This window comes from Oreochromis aureus, linkage group 8 (genome assembly GCF_013358895.1).
Source record: "Oreochromis aureus strain Israel breed Guangdong linkage group 8, ZZ_aureus, whole genome shotgun sequence".
In the NCBI taxonomy this organism is placed as follows: domain Eukaryota; kingdom Metazoa; phylum Chordata; class Actinopteri; order Cichliformes; family Cichlidae; genus Oreochromis; species Oreochromis aureus.
Genome location: NC_052949.1, coordinates 1,342,267 through 1,351,448, shown reverse-complemented (window position 1 = coordinate 1,351,448; position 9,182 = coordinate 1,342,267). Strand labels below are relative to the sequence as shown.

General features: G+C 43.5%; 2 long non-coding RNA genes and 1 pseudogene across 2 annotated transcripts; all 3 read right to left on the bottom strand.

Annotated features, from left to right (window-relative positions):
- On the bottom strand, positions 1–1,648 carry LOC116324055. Its single transcript, XR_005614021.1, has 3 exons — positions 1,592–1,648; positions 1,141–1,227; positions 1–761 (listed from the first exon to the last, which is right to left on the bottom strand). It is a non-coding gene; the product is annotated as an uncharacterized LOC116324055 (long non-coding RNA).
- A 2,966-nt stretch (positions 1,649–4,614) lies between these two features.
- On the bottom strand, positions 4,615–5,354 carry LOC120441368. The gene is made up of 3 exons (XR_005614022.1): positions 5,118–5,354; positions 4,871–4,953; positions 4,615–4,758 (listed from the first exon to the last, which is right to left on the bottom strand). It is a non-coding gene; the product is annotated as an uncharacterized LOC120441368 (long non-coding RNA).
- Positions 5,355–5,362: 8 nt separating this feature from the next.
- The window catches only part of LOC120441492, a 20,330-nt pseudogene continuing 16,510 nt past the window's right edge, over positions 5,363–9,182 (bottom strand).

Below are 9,182 nucleotides of genomic sequence, written 5' to 3'. Positions count from 1 at the left end.
GTACATTTCAGAATGTCATGGGTAGTAGGGTGAATTTCTGTTAAAAAAAACAAAAAGAAAGAAAAGAAAAGAAATAACAAACAAACAAAAACGTGTTGCCAGTTTCTTTTGGGTGCTTTGAGCACCCCAGCAGAGACGTTAAAATTCTAGAGTCCAGAACCAAAAAAGAAAAGTGTCCAGCAACTTAATAATTCATGCACACACACACACACCCTGACCGTCTTGTAAAAGCTGAACATAACTATTGCACATTAAATAGGGTAGTGCCACAAACGATTGCCTATGTACCCAGACATTGACATTTTACACAGGCTTACTATGATGAACTATGGAAGTTAGAAGTTCTTAGAAATGTTACCATCAATGAAGAGGAAACTAACACTATAACAAATCTTTTAAAATACTACAAGATGAATTTTCACCATATATTCTCAACAATACAGATTCATCTGACTAAAATTTACATTTCGAATAATGATTTATCCACTTCACCTTCATATTGTCCGACCAGGCCAAAATAAGATGGCCTGAATTGCTTCAAAGGTAAAACTCATCTGCTTTGGATAATCAATGTTGAGGGCATACAGAAGGCCAAAGAGGTATGCCAGGGCAGTAGAGAGATCTGGAATGTTATGTAGCACGATGTCCCCTTCCAAACCAACTGCATGTTCTCGCACAGACGTATCAGCATCGTCATCTTGTAGGATGGTGAGGATGGCAACTGATGCACCGTTCAACACTGGTTCCAAAATGTCAGTGTCCTGAAGAAAAGTAAAATATGAATTATTGAAAGCTAAGAAAAACTAAAGACAAAACAAATTTCTAAAGATTTTAATTTTAACCTCTATACCATGCTGGTCGTTTGACCCATGGAGGTTTTAAGAAGAAAAAGCTTATTTTCCTTTAATTAATGCCACCTTGTGAGTTTTGTACAAAAATATTTTCTGCTATGGAACAACCACTAACAATGCCCAGCTGCTGCTCAGCAGAAAAAAGAGTGAGAGTTATGACAACTGCAATCCCCACTATAAAATTATCTGGACTGCACTGAGAAAGTGTACATTTCCATTTTGGATAAACTCATCCTTTAAAAACATCTCATAGCAATTAGTTTTACTTGCATTACTTTTTTGTACTTACTAAGCACTTCAGGAAAACCTCTGTTGCATCTTCTCTTGAGGAAAATGGGCAGGCCTCTCAGTGCAAGTTGGACACAGTGTTGGATGTCTAAAGAGTATTCAGTGGAAAACAAGAATTTCAATTAGTGAAGTAACATGGTGTACTATACACAATGCAAAATCAGAACTCTCATAGTAATGAAAGTAAAGCACAGGTCAGACCCAGCAACACGCAAAACGTACACCCCCCCGCCCCCAAAAAAACAACAACAACACCATGTTAACAATTTTACTTTCGTTTTACAAATTAAATAAAATACTGCCAAATAAGAACAAAGCAATGACTCATGACATTCATTTTTACTGACATGTCCACTGATGTGTTTTATTTGAAGCCAACATCTTTTCAGTTTCTGTTAAGAGAAAAGTATACTCTCTTCTAAAAATGTCAGATAAAGGAGCACTTCACTCACCTGTTCATCAAGTTTATCCAGGAGGTCTTCCATCTCCTCACCAAGAGCTCCCTTCTTAGACCAGTACAGTTTCAGCAGGCCAGGCACAACTTTGTCAAGGGATGCATTGAAGGTCCCCAGGAGGTCTTTGCTTGTGATCCGATGAAATTTTCAGATATCTAAACAATACATTCACCAAAATATTGTCATTTATTCAGCACAGAAAATTCCTGGGTAGCTGTCTTGGACAGTCTGCACCATGTTATATGCCTGACTGTGTCATCAACAGCAAAACCTACTTCAAAAATCTCTCATGAATACGTCTTTTGCACAGGAATAGAAACACCCCCACAAAACCCAGTATCAATATGAAAATACATATTATGTTCTAAGTTGCACCAAAATCTGTGACCAATCAGATTCTGTGACCTGCCTTAGTATTCTTCCCCAACCATCTCAGACTATAGAAGTCCTATTTCTAGCACAAAAGAAAAAAAAAAAAATGCTAAGTCAAAATTATGAGATTGCCTTTCTGTTTCACAATTTCGATTTAGCATGGGGACTCTTTTCTTGTACTGGCAGAAATGTTCAGGGTAAGGATTTCAATATAACACTGGCAAGGGCCTTGACTGGAGTGGTAGCACAAGATAATAAAGTTGGCCAATGCATTACCCCAGCAAATACCGTACTGCTTCAATATAAGTATAAATCATGCCCAATTTGAATAATAATTAAATTATAAATAAATTAGGACAGTCTTACCTCCTCAGAGGAAAACAGCGCAGGTCATCTCTCCTGGACCTCAGATACCATAGGCTGACACTCCACGACCTCTCTCCGCCTGAGAGAAAAATGTTTGCAATAATGAAACATTTCAATATAATGTAGAAAAAAAAAGCGAGAAAAAAAGTTACAGATCGGACTCCCGATCCTTACTGCGCGCATGTGCAAAGTCGGACCGTACAGATCGCGCTCTACCCGTGGAATTGTACATAAAATCAATACTCCACCAACAAAAGGCTCTCAAAACAATACAATACTTTCCACAGCTTTGAAGGATGGGTCAGGTGTATCCTTCGTGGCCCACCCTATGCCAGAATTCATAGCGCCCCCAGCCGATTCTAGTTTCAAACAATGGTGGCAGCCACTTAGTTTTAATATTACTCTTATTACTCTTTTCTGGGTCACAAAGTAAACTTTTAAGATATTTTCAGGCGAGAATGTAGCTGTGTAAATTTCAAATATCTGCTCAGTTTATTAAGACAACACATTTTTGCAAAAATGCTTCTACGTTTTCGGAGACGTCTGTTACCACCAGCTTCGATAGCTAGCTGGGATTCAAGGCTCGCTAGAGCAGCGAGAACAGCGAACTCCTGGCATATCATTTTCAACCCCAGCGGGTCCTTCGCTAGCTTAAACATGATATATAAGTCCCTTAGATGACTTAAATATGTTATTGTTTGGCTTTTTTTCAGTGCTTTACTCGTTCCACCCTCCTGGGTCCTCAGGAGGATGCAGCCTAGCTTTGTAGAAAATCCTAATAACAGATGTCGTTAGCTTACCTGCTAGGGCAAATGGCCGGCAGCTCCCACACCTGTCCAAAAAATGGTCAAATAATACACTCCAACTTCAGACCAGGTAAAATCCGTAATGGTTTAAAAATTGTAATTTTCATCCAACTTTGGCCACGTTTGTTCAAAGTTTCTTAGCAGGTTTTCAGTTCAGAACACATCGACAAACCACTATCACACAGTCTGCTCAGACTCTTTTGGTCTAGTTCAAACTTATTCAGACCACGACGTGTGCCAGTCACCTCACGGGGTTTCCACGGTTCCCAACTCGACTCAAAAATCTACTCAAAAGTTGATAATCTTTGTTATGCTCGCTAGAAAATCTTAGTTAGGACAACAATGGAAGAAATTTGTTGGGCAGACAAGCTATTTTAGGTTGTAAATGGAAAGTTTTATTTCTAAGTCAGTTTAATTTGAAAACTTTACTCAAATCAACAATTACTAGTTATCGTTTTTACAGTGTACATTTTAATGAGCAGAAAACAGAAGTGATGGTTTTTGGTGGCACTTCTGAGACCACTACTATAGATCTTGGTTCGCTGGCACAGTATGTTAAACCAGTCATCACTGATCTGGGAGTTAAAATGGAGGCAGATCTTAAACTTGAAAGCCAGGTCAGAGCTGTTGTAAGATCTAGCTTTTTTCATTTGAGGCAATTAGCCAAAATAAAGCCCATCTTATCAAAACAGCTTTTTGAGACAGTAATCCATGCCTTTATTACATCTAGGCTGGATTATTGTAAAACACTTTATTGTGGGGTTAATGATGCATTTATTAGGCATCTTCAGGTTGTGCAAAATGCTGCAGGACGTCTTTTAACTGGAACAAAAAAGTCTGAGCACATTACCCCAATTTTAATTTCACACCACTGGCTATCAGTACATTTTAGGATCGTTTTTAAAATTCTCTAATTTGTTCTTAAATCTCTTAATGGCCTTGTCCCCCCTACCTCTGGGAGCTACTACAACCATATACACCTGCCCGTTCCCTTAGGTCCGCCAATCAGCAGCTCCTTAAGGTACCGAAAACTAAGTATAAATTTAGAGGTGATCATACTTTTGCTGTAGCTGCTCCAAAGTTGTAAAATGATCTGCCCTTGCACGTTAGACAGGCCTCTTCTCTTTCTGAGTTTAAAACTCTTCTTAAAACATATTTATTCGCTGAAGCCTTTGTTTAAGGGGGTTGACTCAATTTGTTTTAGCATGTTTTATTTTATTTTAGTTATTTATTTTATTTTATCTTATTTTTATTTTATTTTTACTTTGCTTATGCTATTTGCATGTACAGCACTTTGTGAACCCTGGTTTTATGTTAAAGTGCTTTATAAATAAAGATGGTATGGTACAGCAAGAATACAAACAGGACTGGAAGAAGCTGGAAGCAGTAAATATAAACGAGTATTAATGCTCAAACTTTAATACAGGAGTAACACATGACCTGATGATGTAATATACAGAATACTGTGGTTGTTCTTCATGTTCACACTGTGGTGAAGGATGCAAACACTTCCTCCACCATGTGGAGGCGCTGCTGAGCTGCCTGCCTTTCTGGACACTGCCAGCTTTAACCATCCAGCTCCTGGTCCTCTGGTGGGCGGGGCTTCTGCCTCCCGGTGACCTGCAGAGACACAGCAGCACACAGGTGTGAGTCAGCGAGTCGCCGCTCTCTTCCAACGGGCCGAGCGCTTGTTCCACAGCGTCCCTCTGATCAGCAGACGTGTGCATGCTACCTTATGGCTGAAACAGACGGCAGAGATGAAGAGCAGCAGGCTCAGCAGCAGGAGCAGCAGTCTGATGACAAACACTGTTGGATCTGATGAGACACATTCAGCCGTCACATTAGATGTTAGGAGAACAACAGCTGGCATCAAACACAAACATCAGGTAGGCCCCGCCTACATCTCTGACTCCATCTGAGCCTACGTCAGGTGGGACCTGTGCTGTTTCATACTTGAGCTCCACTCTGCTTCAGCTCACCTGAGACAGTGAGAGACAGCTGACGGCTCTCAGAGGAGAAGTTACGAGAAAACACGAAGACGCGATAAACACAGCTGTAGGTTCCTTGGTGGGCGGGCTTTGCAGCAGGGAACAGGAAGTGGGCAGAGTGATTGACAGCTGGCTGGGTGTAGTTGTTGGTGGTGTTGGAGGAGGTGAAGGTGAGCTGGAAAGAGCCTCCTGGGTACTGAGGCTGGATGGAGCAGCTGATGGTGAAGCTGGAGCCTTTAACACCCAAGAAGACTCCTGCTGCTGGACCTGGGAGTCCCGTCATTGGACGAGAAGGACGCTGAGATGATTGGCTGAACCAGCAGGTCTGTAAACAGACAGATGATTGGCTGAACTTTACTCGACTCCTTTAATGTTAAACTCCGTTGACTCACAGCGACTCCCTTACCTGAGCAGATGAGCTCCAGGACGGTGGGTGACTGGGATGATGTGGCACACTCCCTCAGTGTAGATCCAGATTTAACACAGGCAGGTTTGATCTTCCACGTTGGTCCATCCCAGGATGCATTTTTCTGCTTCCTGTTAAAACAGCAGAGCCACAGTCCAGCTCTCTGCAGGCTACAGCTGCATCCATCAGGGTCCAGCCTGAGGCCTCCACAGATCTCCACAGTCCCTGTTTCACCTCCAGTGTACCTGCACAGCGACTGGCTCCTCCCACCAACCTGACAGGCTCTGACAGAAAGCAGAGAGTCATCAGTCACAGAATAAAGTGAGTTTGAACCAAAGCTGCAGCTCCTCTTCTACCTGAGCAGGTGAGTCCAGCAGCTTTGCCAGGTGAGCAGCTGCTTCTCACTGAGCCTGAGCTTCTACAGTCCAGGAGAGCAGACTCATGGCCTCCACACTGGAACTCTCTGCTCCACACTGGAGCCTCCACTTCTCCATAGAGTGCCCCCTGGAGGAGCGAAGGAGGCCCACAGCCAAGCTCCCTGCAGACCACCTCTGCATCCTGCAGGTCAAAGTCATCTTCACACACTGAGGACCATCTCTGGTTAGACTTCACCTGCAGTCTGCCTGAACACAGACTGGAACCATTCAGCAGCCTGACAGAGTCTGCAGAGATCAGAGAAATCAAACAGAGATCCAATAAAAGAGTCTTTGCTGTCCTCGCCCTGGGTGCTGGCTGGGCGTCAGCCGCATCGTCCGGAGGAACTGGTACCGGTGCGGGGACGTGCTGAGCCCTAACTGCTCGAGGAGCTGGTAAAGGGACAGGCTGAGGCTTAACTGCCTTCACCTGAGCAGGATGAACAGGTGAAGGTGTTAGGTTTATATTGTGGATTGTCATTTATATATATAACCATATATTCTTAGAGGTGTATAATCGATTGCATATTGATAGGATGTGTGATCCTTAGCAGTCTACAAAGACTCTGCTTGCCTCCCAGAGCACTCTGGCATATACACACACATCCTGGGGTGATGAGAGAGGTCGTACCTTCTCTTACTGTTGTATGGTATGGTAAACACATCTATGTCTGTTTTAGTATAAGTGCCTTTTGTTTAGATGAACTGCTGGACTTCCAGGCCAGCAGATTTAGGGGAGTCGTTCACATGGTCACATCTTGACCCCACACACACACACCTACACGACACACAGACAAGGTACTCTTTGTTACATCATATGTTAATGAACTTATGCATATTCATGTAACCTCAATAAAGAGCAGTGCTACGAGGGAGCAGACGAGAGCGACTGGGGTTCGAGCGGAAGGAACGGCGCTTGTCACAGTTCTCTCCCTCGTGCACGAGATCAAACAAAGAGCTCTGCTTGGTGTCCAATGCTTTTTCCTGTTGTAGTAGAATTCTCATTCCAGCGGTGGGTCTGTGCCAGACAGACCCATCAGAAGGGAATGGCTGAATCTGAGGCATCTTGCTAACAGGAAATGACTGAACTGTGGGTGAGGAAATAATGATTGAGTGGGAGAAATTATCAGGTTTAGCGGTGTGAATGTTTTTAATGATGGCCTGGGATGGTGGAACAGTCTTTATGGAAGAAGGATGGTGAGTATTAATTGGAAACTCTAGAATGTAATCACAGTAAACAGTCTTTTCTTGGTGGATGGTGAACAGTCTCTGGCAGGTTTACAGTCTCTGGGTTGTGGTGATGGGGAAGAAAAAAGTCTGTTTCGCTCACCACCGGACACTGCTGCTCCAAGCAGGAAGAGCGACAGCGGCGTGAGCCTCACTTCTCCTTCGCGGAAACAGCTGAGCCGCTGAGTGAGGGAGCCCCCGTTGAGCCGAGATGGGAGGCAGAGCTGCTGCGCCACAGCGAGGCGGAAGGGCCGGTGAGTGAGGCGGCTGGCGGGCGAGCGAGGAGCCGAAGCGCGGCGAGAGGCGCCCACTCTCTGCAGCGAATGCTTGGATGCAGGTGAGGCAGCAGGTGGAAGAACGCGGCCTCTCTGAGGCCTGCCCAGAGCCAGGCGAGTCCCCGCGAAGACGTGCTCCCTCTCCGTGAAGAGCCGCTGTTTTTCCCTGAGCTACTCCGTCCAGCGAGAGAGCGCTGCCTCCTGTCGCTCGAAAAGGTCAGAGTCCGCTGGGTCACACTCGTGTCTTCGTGGCACGGGTCGTGTCATTCTGTCAGGGGTTGCAGTGTGGATGTGGAGAAGAGGAAGTGACCCAAATGCAGGATTTGCAGTGAAAGCTGGTGTTTATTGCAGATGGAATGAACGAACAGAACAGGAGCAGGAAATGGCTGACTGACTGAATGAACTGAACATACAGCGACAACCTAACATCAACAATGACACAGCACTGAACAGAGAGAAACTGAGGGTTTAAATACAGGGACTGATGAGGATGATAATGAGAGACCGGTGAGTACACAGCTGAACATAATGAAACAGGAAATGGAACATGAGGAAAACAAACAGTGAACACGAACTGAAAACGCTGGGTCAACGACCCAGGAAGCCTGACAGCAATCTGATGAACGGGTCTGGGTTTGGCAGTTGCCAGGACAATGGTACTGGTCTGACTGCAATGCGCCAAGCGTAAAGTTTGGTGGAGGGGGGATAATGATGTGGGGTTGTTTTTCAGGAGTTTGAATCAGCCTCTTAGTTCCAGTTAAAGACACTGTTCATGCTTCAGCATACCAAGACATTTTAGACAATTTCATGCTCCCAACTTTATGGGAACAGTTTGCGGATGGTCACTTCCTGTTCCAACATGACCGCACACTAGTGCACAAAGCAAGGTCCATAAAGACATGGATCAGGTGTGGAAGAACTTGACTGGCCTGCACCGGACTGAACATCTTTGGGATGAATTAGAGACTGTGAGCCAGGCCTTCTCATCCAACATCAGTGTCTGACCTCACAAATGTGCTTCTGGGAAAATTATCCAAAATGTCCACAAACACTCCTAAACCTGTGGAAAGCATTCCCAGGAGAGTTAAGGCTATTCTAGCTGCAAAGGGTGGGGCAATATCATATTAAACTCAATGGATTACGTAGGGGATTTCACTCAAGTTCGTATGCATGTGAAGGCAGACAAGTGAATACTTTTGGCAATATTGCTTCAAAACTTTTAAATTAATCTAAAGCTGTTGCTTGAAAACTATTTCACAGTAAATTTAAAAGATGCCCTGAGGTTACTGGTCCCTAAACCAGTATGTGCCAGTTCCATGCAATGATGTGTTTTTTTTTATGTTGTTATTGTCGGCCATTTATGAGATTTTGAAGCATTATTTCATTTTATTGTTTACACAAAATACATTAAAGCTGGATTTGGTGTAAATGTGTTTTGGACAACTATCAAAATTTTTTAGCAAAGTTTCATTTTTGCAACTAAAAGCCTACACGTGAGAAAGTCTGAATGACAAACTCTGTTTTTATATTTTATACCATGACCAAAATGTGCAGCTTTTACTATAAAAGTGAATGTTCTGTTTCCAGTTTGCATCACAGTTGTTTAATTGTTTCTTTTACGAGATGAATAATGGAACTGATACTTCTTTGAAATCTATTTCATGTTTGCATCAGCACAAAAAGGGAAATAAAAACAGGAAAACACCCAAAACTTTCATGTTTCATTATACAGCTT